The following is a 13,741-nucleotide window of genomic DNA, read 5'->3' on the forward strand; positions in this document are numbered from 1 at the left end:
CCTGGGCAGAGGCATCTGTAGCCTTACTGACCTGGTCACTGCCTGGAGCAGCCCAACCTTCAGGCTGCATCTGCAGCGGGAAGAATTTGCATCCCACAACTGAGTGTCTGCACTGGGCTCAGAGTTACTGGATACTTGGCTTCCAGAGGCTAAAGATGTATCTACAGTGGGGCTTTTTCTGCTGCCTTTGCCCCTTCCATGCACTGCTGGCCCTGATCCTTGGTTCTCAGGAGGTACTGGGAGATCTTTAGAAAATATTGATGCCTCCACCCACCCCGGGAGAGCTGATTTGATTGGGATATTTAAAATTTCTGATGGCAACAATACATGATCTGCTGGTCCAGATGAACCTGTCTAATTCATATACCCGTCCAGACTCTCTGCCCTTGTGTGTGGAGTCAGCTTTTCACCACTGTGACAAAACATCTGTGGTTAACAGCACACAAGGAGGAGAGGTTCAAGTTTATGACTTTGGAGAGTCCGGTCCATGGTCACTTGATCCCACAGCTTTAGGTCTGTCATGACAGGCACAGTACATTCTGGGGGTAGTGCAGGGCAGAGAAGGCCTGCACCTCTCATGGCAGTTGGGATGCAAAGGCAGAAGAAGGGGCCATGGTCCCATTGCCCCTTCAAACGTGTGCCACATGACCTCATTTCCTTCCCCAAGGCATCACCTAGGGGCCCCACCTCAGTGACCAAGCCTTTAACACAAGGTCTTAAGAGGACACTCCAGGGCAGACTGAGGCAGGAGAGGCCAAGCTCAGACCTGGCTCTCTTGCCCTGCTCTGCTTGTGTTTGCAAAACCAGCTCAGAGGAAGAGAACACGAAGAAGGCACAGGTCCTAGGCCACAAGCCTGGCCGCTGCTTTCCTTTGTGAAACCATTCACACGCACACTAGTACTTTCACGATCTCCTGTTGTGATTTAAATCTGGATGTCCCCCAAACCTCATGGGCTCAGAGCCAGGGCTTTGGGGAGGGGACTGGACTGTGGTGTGTTGCAGTCATGGTGGATTTGTCCAGGGATGAGTTCAGGGCTGACTGCTTTTAGGAGGCGGCAACTTTGTAGGAAGAGGTGGTCTCTGGGGGCTTATCTGGACGGGTGCATCTCCCTCCCGGATCCTCCTTTCACTGTCTACTTCCTGACTACCATGAGGTGAGCAGCTTCTTATCTGCCAGACCCCTGTGCCATGCCACCCTGGCTTGCAGCCAGCTGGTTATACACTGAACCAAAATAAATCTCTCTTCCTTTTGCTGGCAGGTGTCGGTATTTTGTCCCTGTGATAAGAAAAATGACTAAGATGCTTCTGAAGATGTTTGGTTTGTGGGGACAACTCTGCTAATGGCAGGGTGGGTGACGCGACTCGGTCTTTGTGTTGCTGGCAGTGGTGTGCAGGAGGGTCCTGGAGAGTGGGTGATCTCGCTGCCTCTGCAGGCTGAGCCCAGCATGGCCCTGCAGGACCAAGATGTCTCCATGGCACTCACGGCGGTCTCAGTCCCTGCTCTGAGGCCTCCTGCTGCGAGAGCAGGCCCACAGGAGTGAGGACTTGCACCGAGTGCCTGGTCGCAGGCAGTCCGGGCTAGGCTCTGTCCCATGAGTTTCTGCTCCGCCGCATGGCCTCCATGCTGTCCCTGGATACACTGTGGCAGGGGACCCATTCTGTCCATCCTCTTGGTCTTGTTTCATTTACAAGGAGCACAATCCATTTCCTGTTTAATGGAGGAGTTGAAAAGCAGGCGGTGAGGCAGAAGCACAGCCCAGCGTCAGTCCTGGTAAAGTCCCTGCCTCTCCGACAGCCCAGTGAGTTGTATTTGGTTTCTCCTGTGTCCCTGTATGTGGACTGAGGCTGCAGTTTCTGGATACACAGGTGGATCTGTGAGACCTGAAGCTTTCCATTTCTCTGGGGTTCACACTCTCTGCCACTCAGCAGCCTTCATCGAACCCACACTCCTTACTGAGCTGCAGAAGGCTTCAGCGAATGTCAGTGACCCCTGATGCAGGTGCCCAGTGAGCTCAGGAGAAGGTGCCTGGGTTTGTGTCTCCCTCACCACCAACTCGGGCACGCGCCCAGCTTGGTCCCACCAGCACCTACTGCAACAGGACCGGTCGCTGCCAGATTTCAAAGGAGCTGTAGAAATGCACTAGACAGACAGCCCCTGTACCCAGAGACCTCACTCTGTAACAAAGCCGTGGAAAGGCAAGGCAAGGAAAGTGGGTGAACCATGGCCCTTACCGAGCAGTGCACTGGCCCTTTGTTTCTTTAGGAAATGTAAATTATACAGCAAATCTTTGACGTAGCTGTTCCCTGTTTCTTCAGGTTCTGAGGTGATGAGAAACCTAACAAGGGGAGAGAGCTCCTAAAAGTGAACACGAGTCTGATCTCTCTTCTGTCAGCAGCCCAGCACTCCCCTGGGGCATCCTAAGAGAGACAGAGACAAATATTCCAATTTCAGGTTTCCAGAGGGCTTTGTAATAGATCAAGGACCCCCAACTCTTTGTAACTCTTGTCCATTGCTGGTTAGGTAGTTCTAGAGATGCCTGGCCCCAAACAGGTGGGGTCTTGCAAAGGCAAGGAGAGGAGATTCAGGAAACAGAGAGAAAAAGGTAAGGAGTCTGAGCAGGAGCAGCTTACGGGCAGGCTGGCAGCTGCTTTGGTGTTGGAAAAGCTGTTTAGCAGTCACTGTGGAGTTTCCCCTTGCCCACTGAAACCTGCTCTTAATCTCGAGATCAGTTTACCAAACACACTGATGATAAGGCCACAGTGAAGCTTCTTCTGAGCAGTGGGAGGAGCCTGGGAGTGCTGTGGGTGCTCTGCGAGCTTGGGCTCCCCTCAGATCTCCACAGACAGCACCCCGCAATTCCCCTCAGGGGCTCCCCATCTTGAACCTGGGGCTCCCAGAAGCACCCCCAAGACCCCTCAGGAAAGTTGGCTCCTTTCCTCTCTGCCATGTTGGAAAATGTAAAACCTTTCCTTGTGTTCTTTGGTGTGGAGTCAAATGTGTTTTCAAGATCCCTGGTGCAAGTTCAAACTGAAATTTACAGTCATTTCATCAGACAAGGATTTCATTTTGAATGGCGGTTTCCATTTAGAATCAGCCAAGAGGATCCAAGTCCCCAGTCCTTCACCCTGTGTATTTCTCAGAGAAAAGCCAGAGCCCTATGGTAGCCTCTGACTCTGTGAGCTGCTCCTCTTTCCCACCCCACAGCATGGGCCTCATCTTCCTTGCCTCCCTGCTTGCTCTTGGAGAACCAGGCTCCCCAGCCCGAAGGCTTGCCAGGCATGTGAGCCATGCCTCACCCCAGGGCCTTTGCCCTTGCTGTCCTGGCTCCTGGGAAGTCCCATGCCAAGGGTCTACAGAGCTCATTGAGTCTCCTTCTTTCTCTAGGTGGGGAGAGGGTCCTCTCGTCCCACTGTCCCGAATGGCAGCTTCCCTCCCATCTTCAACAGTACACATCACCTCGTCATAAATCAAGTCAGCTACTTAAGAAAACCGCAAGCGCCACGAGGAAAGCCATGAGCTCGTGAACCGTGGCTCAGCATCCAGTCTGGTTCAGACACCTGGGGATGCTTAATAAATTCTGTAACTGACGCTGAAAGGAGCCAAGCCCCTGCAGTAGCAATGCGCGCTCCTGCTTCCTCCCTCCCCTCCTTTCTTTCTCTTTTCCTTCCTTCCCTCCCTCTGTCTCTTTCTTTCTGCTATTTTTCTTCTCTCACATTCCTTCATTTCTTCTGTGAATTATCAACTTTTGTCCTTTGCCCAGGTCTAGTTATTTACTTATTCAATACATAAAAGTCATATATACAGCATAATTTTAAAAAATACATTGTAGAATGTCTAGGTCAAGCTATTAACATGCACATTAACTCAAACTTATTTGTGAAGAGAACACTTAAAATCTACTTAGCATTTTCAAGTACACAAAATATTATTTATAATCTCTTTGTTTCATAGTAGATCTGTTGAATTTATTCCTTGGTATAACTTAAATTTTGTGTTTGACCGACATTTCCCACCCCGCCCTGTCGCCACTTGGGTCCCTGGGAACCACTATTTTACCCTGTGTCTGTGAGTCTCACTTTTCTAGATTCCCCCACAGGTGACATCACGCAGTGCTTGTTTTTCTGCACCTGGCTTATTCCACTTACCACCATGTCCCCGGCCACATCCAAGCTGTCACAGTGACAGGATTTCCTCTGTAAAGTCAGAGGAGTATTCCATATCCACAGACACACCATGTCTGCTTTGTGTTTACTCATTGACAAACATTGAGGTTGGTTCCTCCTTTGCTGTTGTGAGTAATGCTGCAATGAGCAGGAGGTTGCTGATACCTCTTGGCATAATGGCCTCAACTCTTCGTGCGTACCGCTATGCTTTACATCTAGATGGCCTGCAAGAGCCTCATGTGCTCAAGGCTGACTGGATTATGGGAGTTTGTGGCTGCTACTGTTGGGAAGGAGGGTCTGGTTGGAAAAAAGGGTCACTGGAGTGTGACGGGGGGGTGTATCTCCCTCTCTGCCTCCTCCCTGGATTCTCTCTGTTTCCTGTCTCCATGCAGTGAGCAGCTCTTGTCTACCAGGCCCCTGTGCCATTCTGTCCTGCTGGAAAGCCCAGCGGACTAGGACTGAAACAGCCAAAATAAACCGTCCTCCTTTAAGCTGTGGGTTGGGGTGTTGTGTCTCCATGACACGAAAATGACTAAGAGAGATCTATGTCCATAGTGAGGTTGCTAGACCATATGATAGTTCTATTTGTAAGTCTGAGGAGCCCCCATCCTCCATGCTGCTGGCCATCCTGCTATAGTAGTTTACATTTCCACCGACATCATGTGAGGAATCCCCTTTCTCCATGTCCTTCCTGCCACTTCTTAGCCTTTCTCTTTTTGATGATAGTCATTTTAACAAGTATGAGGTGATATCCATAGTGGATTTAATTTGAACTCCCTGATGACCTCTGATTTTGAGCATTTTCCATAAATGTATTAGTCATTTGTATGTCTTCTTTTATTTAATTTAATTTAATTTTTTTGTTTTGGTACCAGAAATTGAACTTGGGCCCTTGCGCTTGCAAGGCAGGCCACAGAACTGCTGAGCTAAATCCCCGGCCCTTCCGATTTAATTTTTAATTAGTACACATTTGCAGTACACAGTTATTACATTCACTGTAAGAAATTGGTACTTGCACATAACATTTTAATCCCACATTTTATTTTCTCAGCATTAGATTCATTTATTTATAATATCTTACAAAGTTAATTATCATATAAATGAATTGGAAACTAACATGCCAAAGAACATATAAAACATGTAAGATTATGCACTAAGTGAAGGTACACTTTTAGATACATTGTATGTCTTCTTTTAAAAATATCTTACTCAGTTCCTTTGATCGTTTTAATCATTGGTTCATTTGATTCTTACTGCTGAATCATTTGAGTTCTTTATATGTGTTGGATATTAATCCCTTGTCAGATATATAGTTTTCTCCCATTCCATACTGCAGGAGACCAGTTTGGGCAGCCTTTAAAATATTATTGAATTGGCTTATAATTTGGCTATTGATTAAAATTATGAGTCAATCCAAGGCCCACATGTGACTTGCTAAATGAGTTTTGGCTGGCACATGGTGACAGGATTCCCTCTGCCCACGATCACAGTTGAGATCTCGATGATTGATGATACTGTGACAACTCTAATAGCAAGAAGACACTGCAGCTGACTTACGACTCTTGTACAGCACTTCTCCCTGACCAGAGGTTAGCTAAAGATGGTGTAGGTGTCTGGTTAACTGCTACCTGCAAGGGGACACAGTCGGCTGGTTAACTATGACCTGTCCTTCACAAAAACACAGTCATTTCTCCCTTTTACCGCCTGGCTCATTAGTGCGTTAGTCCCATCATTCCTTACATTTGCCTTTACACAAACCTATGGCATACATGTTATTTGTTTTTCTTTTAAGACAAAAGATAGTTATTGTATGAGTTGTTTTTATAAACTAAAACCTCACTATTCAGGTTGAGTCACAGTTTTGGCACTTTGTGATGAGAGGGTTTTGTGCCACAGTTTGGGCACTTGTCTCTAAAAGGGTCTCCATCAATGCCGTAGGTTGTCAGTCCACTCTTCTGTGGATTAGAAACCTGCATGGCAAAAGGAACAGTTTGTTATAACCCTGTTCATCTGCTTTTGCCTTTATTATCTGTGAGCATACTAGATCGTAGTTTCTAATACCATTCTCTAACAAAAAGAAGCAAGACTCTTGGAAGAAAATGTTGATTGTAGGATTGGGTGTGTGCTAGAATGGGTAGTTGTCTTTGTCCGTTTTTGTGTGGTGATGACAGAGTGCCAGACACTGGGTTTGTTCGACTAATGGATCATGGATGACATAGCAAGAAGGCCTTTGGCAGGGGCTGTGTCCTGAGCAGTCTTGTTTACTCTTGGTACAGCCAGGCTGGGTTCTCCAGACATTCACAATCTGCTTCCTTTTAATTAGAAACTCACCTTCTCCTCTCACATAGCCATATTTCAGTTACAAGAGGCCACATAGCACCTTTGACTTTTTACTTAGGAATGTCTTTTTCTGGATACCCTTTATTATTCTTCATAAATTCAGCCTTCTGTAAAGCTCTTGGGCATGAAGAGAACGCAGTCAAGTTTTTGGCCACTTTTTAAAAACTGTGGCCCTTCCTCCAGTTCCCAATACCTTCTTCTTCATTTCTGTTTGAGACCACATCATAATTGTCTCTAGGGTCCGTATTTTCACCAACATTTTGACCACAGCAATTTAAGTAATCTCTTAATTGAAGTTTCAAACTTCACCTGTAGCTCCTTTCTTTTGAGCCCTCACCAAAATCACTCTCAACATCTTGCTCATGGAAATTTAGGCCTTTTTTGGCCTGTATTTCCAAACCCTTCCAGCTTGTGGCTATCATCCAGTTCCAAAACCACGCTTCACTCTCCACTACCAATTTTCTTCCATTTTGGTACTGCTGTTTTGTGTAGGTCTAACAGGATACTCAACACTGGGAAATGTACAATATTAGTGCGCAGTTCTGAAGGCTGAGAAGACCAAGGTTGAGGGCTGGCATTTGGTGAAAATCTTCTTGCCTCATCATCCCTTGGGAGAAGGCAGAAGGGCAAGGGGGTGGGGAGAGGGGAGGAGCTGAACCTGTCCTTTTATAAGGGACCCACTCCTGTGATGATGAACCCACTTCCAGATATTGAACCCATTCCCATGGTATGTTATTACCCATGCTGTATCCCTCTCTTAAATATCCCATCTCTTAACACTAAGGCATTTAGGATTAAGTTTCAAACATATGTGTCTTGTGAAACATATTCAAAACCATAGCAATAGAAATATGCAAGATAAGCATGAATTATGTTGTCATGCCAGTAGGGAAGGAAATACTAAGGAAAAAAACTAACACAATCAACCAACCAACTGAAGCAAAAATAAAACCCTATATTAATAGGACTGTGTTGAAGGGATACAGAAGCCAACAAACTGCGCTCCTAATGGCTGAAGCTAGGATGAGTTGAGAAAACAAGTAGCAAAGTTGTATTAGATTATAATATAAAGTATAAAATAAATATTCATGCATCTGTGGTGATACAAGTAAATGAATAAATGAATAAATATATAAATAAGTAGGAGAGAAGAGATGACTTTCCCTTGCAGAAGAATTGCATGAAATTATGTAGAGAGTCTGTCTCCATAGAGGGAGAGCATAGCATGCCTCTTGCTCCTAAAACATGGGTTGCATAAAGGACCTTCAGACTCCACCATTGCAAGAGGTGTGGGAGAAGCTGGCACCCAGCCGGGGACTCAGAGTCAGCACTAGCTGTCCCAAGTCAGGTGCCAATACGTGCCCTTGGTAGGATGTGATAAAAACAGTACTTTACGTTGTGGTCTTTCCCCACCAAACCCATAACTGCAGTCTAACCATGAAGAAAACATCGGGCAAATCTCAACTGAAGAGTGTTTTATGAAATACTCCTCAGAACTGCCAAAGTCAGCAAAAAACAGGGGAAGCCTAAGAAATGGTCACAGTCAAAGGAATCCAAGGAGACATGACAGCTACATGCAATGTAGGATCTTGGCTGGATCTTGGAACAGAAAAAGATGTTAGGGAAAAACTTAAGAAATCTGAATAATCCATGGACTTTAGTTAATAATAATACATTGATATTGGTTTATTATAACAAATGTGCTTTCTGAATGTAAGATATTAATCATAAAGGAAGTGGGTATGGATATTTGGAATTCTTTGCAATACATTTGCAAGTTTTCTGTAAGTTTAAAACTGTTCTTAACAAAAAGTCAATACTTCTGAGAAGATGGCAGAGTGGCTAGCAGCAACAAATCAGTGTCTCCAAGATTTGGAATCCAGACACTGGAAAATAACAACTTGGGGAAGAAAAGAAGGAGAGAGATGTATTTCTGGGACCCAGGAAGGATCTGATGGGAAAATTAGAGCCCACAGAGAAGTTGAAGAAACTGACCACAATGCAGAAAAAAGAAAAGACAATCTATACTTTCTCTGTGGCTCCCTACAAAGACCAAGTGAAGGCAGGAAACTCCAGAGGCCTTCAGAGAGAAATGCACCAATGGAATTGAGCAGTACATGCTGTGTGCGACAACAGCTGGTAACTCCAGTCTGTGCACCTGCCATATTCCCTGGAGAGAGTGCTTGGTTGAACACCATTCTAGGCAGGTCCACTGAACCTGGGACTCAGAACAGCCAACGGATGGCTTCACCTCAGGACTCCCAGTCTTAAACTCCCACCATGACTGGGTGAGGAACAACCGTGGGAGACATCCATGGTCAGGGAGCAGTGGTCTGGTTGGTGAGTTACACCCAAAGTGTTATAAACTATATGACTTAGGCCCCACCCCTACAACCAGAGGCCAGGTTGAGCCTGAATTTTCATGGATTTGAAATTCCCAGAAGTGCACCTAATCCTACTGCTGGTTTGCTGGTGATTACCTGGCACAGATCTGGGCTCTGACTGCCTCCTTTGTCTACCAGCAAGAGCAGAATTATGCATTGAAATGAACATTGCCGCAAAACTGTAGACCCCAGAAAATAATTATAGGCTTGAAACCACAGAACACATTTTTTTTATTATTTTACTTGCTTTAAAATTTTTTTGTTCATTTCATTTTCTTTCTTTGATTTGTTTTTGTTTTTTAGTGAATGTGAACATTGTTTTTAGTTTTTTAGCTTTGTTTTGTTTTTGTTTTTGTTTATTTCTTCTCTCCTCTCCTGTCTTCTTCATCAGTTCCCTGAGGCTTGAGTAATCTTCCTTTATCCTTCAGCCTTGCTGCTAATCCCGTCTTCATTTTTTTATTTTTTTTTCTCCCTTTTGGATTTTCTCTTTTTAATTAATTCTCTCATGTTTTACTCTCTTTATAATTTCTTTCTTTTTTCTCCCTCTGGGTCTTTTATTTTCTATTTCTTACCATTTTTTTTGTCCTACCTTTACCCAATTCTACAAATAGCCTTCTACTCTCCAATAAGATCCTTCTCACCACTTCTCTCTCCTCATATCATAGAGTTTAATGTTTCAAACTTTTCATTTTGCATCCCCCATTTCCAAACCCTAACTCTTTAATAGTATACCCCTAAAGCTTTGCTAACCTTTTGATAGTTATCTCTATAAAATTAGTATTGAATTATTTTCTGCCCTCAGCAGAGATATAGCTCTTACATTTAGTACATTTTAGCTGTAAGTCAATACCTTGGTTGCCTTAATGTTTGCATCATAATTGATGGTTTCTTCCCTAGGAATAGGGGTGGTACATAACTAGTTCTTATGTTAATATCTAACCTGTCTCAGGCAATACTGCTGTAGCTGTTTCACTTGATATTAACAGAGTCACATAATTAGTGCTATTTCTCTGTCAGCGAACACTCAGATCACCTTTGTTACATTAATAATAGTACAGTACATTCCAGAGACTTGATTGCTGGACTCACTACACTGCATCTTCCTTCCCAAAATAACCAAGGTGGTCAAATCTTGGGGCTGAGCCAAAGGATTATGGCTGGTCACACCCAAAGTATATTACTGAAAAGCAATTAAAGAGATCTCTGCTAGCAGCAAAGTGTTTAGACTATAAACATCTACAAATTTCAAAAAAAAAAAAAACAAAAACAAGACAAAACAAGAAAGCAAAAACTATAGAAATGTGGGGAAAAAAGGCAGCAAAATGACTCCCCAAACCCTAACTCCCCCAAAGCCAATCCAGGGGGCATAAAGGGGCAGAATAGTTAAGCTACACATCTGAATTACTCAAAAACATAGCAAAAGAGGTTAGAAAAGAGCTCAAAGAGATACTCAGCAGGATTACATAAGATGTAACTCAACATATAATGGAAGAAATATCAGAAAAGATGCAGGAACTCTCAGAAGACACTAATAGAAAGGTAGATGAGCTAAACAAAAAAAAAACAAAACAAAACATGAACGATTAGTTCACCAGAAGAATTAGAGTGCATTAAAAGGTTTCAATGAGAAATCTAGAAGATTAAAAATTATATTGGAAGTATGGGCAGCAGGATGAGCCACTGTGAGGACAGAATTTCAGACCTGGAAGACAATGATGCCTTCAAATACCAGCTACTCAAAGACAGCTTAAAATCAGCAAGAGAAAAAAAAAATGAAGAACTGATCTAATAACTGCTAGATGATGCAAGAAAGGCTAACCTAAGAAAAATTGAAATAAGTGAAAAATTGAAATAACACAAATGGCATAAAAAACCTGTTCACAGAAATAAAAAAATAAAACTTCCCAAATATAAGGAAAAAAGTACAGATAAGTAAGGCATATAAAACTCCAAAAAGCCATGACCAAAGGAGAACCTCTCCACACCACGTTAAACTTAGAATTTCTGAAGTCCATCACAGGAACAAAAAAACTTTAAGGCTGTCAGAGAAAGGCAACAAATTATGTACAAAGGTAAACCCATTAGAATCACAGCAGACTGCTCTATCTATACCTTAAAGACCAGGGGGACTTGAAGTAAAGTGTTTCAAGCCCCAAAAGATAACAACTTCCAATTCTGAATCATGAATCCAGCAAAACTTTCCTTTAAAACTGATGGAGAAATAAGGTATTTCCACAATAAGGAGCACCTCAAGAAATTCACTACCGGCAAACAAGCACTACAAAAACATCTCAAGGTATCCCAGAAGGAGACAATGAAGCCAGCAATATACTTGGTGGGACAAGCAGTTAAGCAAAGGGGAAAATGAGGAAGTCAGCAACAGGAAACTAATGCAATGATAGGACTAAGTCAGTAGCTCTCAATAATGACTCTCAAAGTGAATGGTCTCAATTTCCCAGTCAAAAGAAACAGGTTGGCAGAATGGATCAGGTAAGAAAACCCAATAATATGCAGCATGCAAAAAGAACATTTACTTCAAAAAAGGTACTCACAGATTAAAAAATGAAGGATGGAAAACAATATTCCATGCAATGGGAACCCAGAAAAAATCAGGGGTTGCTACTTTAATTTCAGACAAAGTGTATTTCAAGCCAAGAAAGAGACAAAGAAAGCCACTACATATTGATTAAGGGAACAATTCAACAGGAAGAGATAATAGTTATAGACACATACACACCAAATACCGGTGCATGCTACTTCATAAAACAAACATTAATGGCCATAAAAAGTCAGATGAACACTAATATAATAGTAATGGGTGACCTTAATACTCCACTGTCATAGATGGATAGATCACCTAGACAAAAAATCAACAAAGAAATATCATAGCTGAAAAAAACCTTAGAACAAATGGACAACAGATATGTACAGTGTTCCATCCAACAACAAAAGAATACACTTTCTTCTCAGCAAGATGTAAGAATTTCTCCAAAATAGACTACATACTAACCAATTAAGTATGTTTAAGTAAATGCAAAAGAATCAAATTATTTCATACATATTATCAGATCATAATGAAACTAGAAATACATGGTGAAAGAAACCACATAAACTATGCAAACACATGGAAATTAAACAATACTCTCTTGAATAATTGGTGGGTCATAGATGAAATTAGTTTCTACAATCAAATAATGCCAGTATGACATACTGGAACCTACTGGATGGAACGAAAACAGTCCTGAGGTGAAGTTCATTCCCACATCTGAAAGACAGAATGATCTCAAATAAATAACCTAATGGTGCACTTCAAGATCCTAGAAAAACAAGAACAATCTAAACCCAAAGCTAATATGAGGAAGGAAGTTATGAAGATTAGGGCAGAAATTAATGACATTGAGACTAAAAAATACAAAGAATCAATGAATCAAAGAAGTGGTTCTTTGAAAGATTAAACAAAACAGACAAATCCTTAGCTAATCTGAGCAAAATAAGGAAAAAAAAAGACTCAAACCCATGCAATTAGAAATGAAAATGTTGAATTCACAATGGATTCTGGTGAAATTCAGAAGATTATCAGTAACTACTTGGATAACCTCTATTCTAATAAAATATAAAAGTCAAAGGAAATGGATAAATTCCGAGATATAGCTGAATTCCCAAAGCTGAACCAAAAAGATATAAAAATCCTAAATGAGCCAATATCACTCAGTGAAATTGAAGAAGTAATAATTAAAAAAAAAAACAAAACCGAAAAACCTACCAAGAAAAGTCCAGGTCCTGATGGATTCACTGCCAAATTCTACAAGAATTTTAGAGAAGATTTAATGCCAGTACTCCTAAAACCCTTTAATGAAATTGTAAAGAGAGCAGTCTTTACATGACTCCTGGAAAGTCATTCCTGGAAACAAGAATTACCCTGATTCCAAAATTGGAAAAGGACCCAACCAAAACCAAAACCAAAAAACAAACAAACAAACAAAAAGAACGGCAGGCTGATTTCTTTAATAAACACAGATACAAAAAATCCCCAATAAGATAATGGCAAACAGAATGCAGCAAATCATCAAAAATACCATACATCATGACCAAGTAGAATACATTCCAGGGACACAGGGATGGTTTAACATACACAAATCAATAAATATAATACATCACATAAACAGAAGCAAGAACAAAAATCACACAATCATCTCAGTAGGCACAGATAAAGCATTTGACAAAATCCAATATCCATTCATGATAAAAACTCTGAAGAAAATAGGAATAGAACCTGTAAAAGCCATCTATAAAACCACCTGCCAACGTCATACTAAATGAGAAGCTGAAAGCGTTCCCTCTAAAATCAGGAAATAGACAAGGGTGCCTGCCTTCACCACTTCTGTTTAAAACAGTTCTGGAAACATTAGCTAGAACAAAAAGACAAGAGAAGAAACAAAATGGGTATGGAGAGGGAAGGAAGAAGTTACATTTTCATTATTTGCTGATGGCTCGATATTCTACGTAGAAGACTCCAAAAACTCTGCCAAAACACTTCTAGTACTAATTCCTAAATTTAGCAGTGTAGCAGGATACAAGTCAACACTCAAAAATCAATAGTGTTCCTGTACACCTGTAACAAACTCACTGAGAGGGTAATTAGGGAAACGATACTTTTCACAATAGCATCAAGAAAAACAAAATCCTTAGCAATTAACCTAACCAAGAAAGCGAAAGACCTCTACAATGGAAACTATAATACTCCAAGAAAGGAGACTCTATAAGGTATGCTCATTCCTAGCAGTTATTTTCCAAAGAATTCAGTAATTAATCCTTCTGCATCTTATTTCTTAGATTCACCATTTCCCCCACTA

Source organism: Fukomys damarensis, unplaced genomic scaffold, assembly GCF_012274545.1.
Source record: "Fukomys damarensis isolate Sample0158 unplaced genomic scaffold, DMR_v1.0_HiC HiC_scaffold_11, whole genome shotgun sequence".
In the NCBI taxonomy this organism is placed as follows: Eukaryota; Metazoa; Chordata; class Mammalia; order Rodentia; family Bathyergidae; genus Fukomys; species Fukomys damarensis.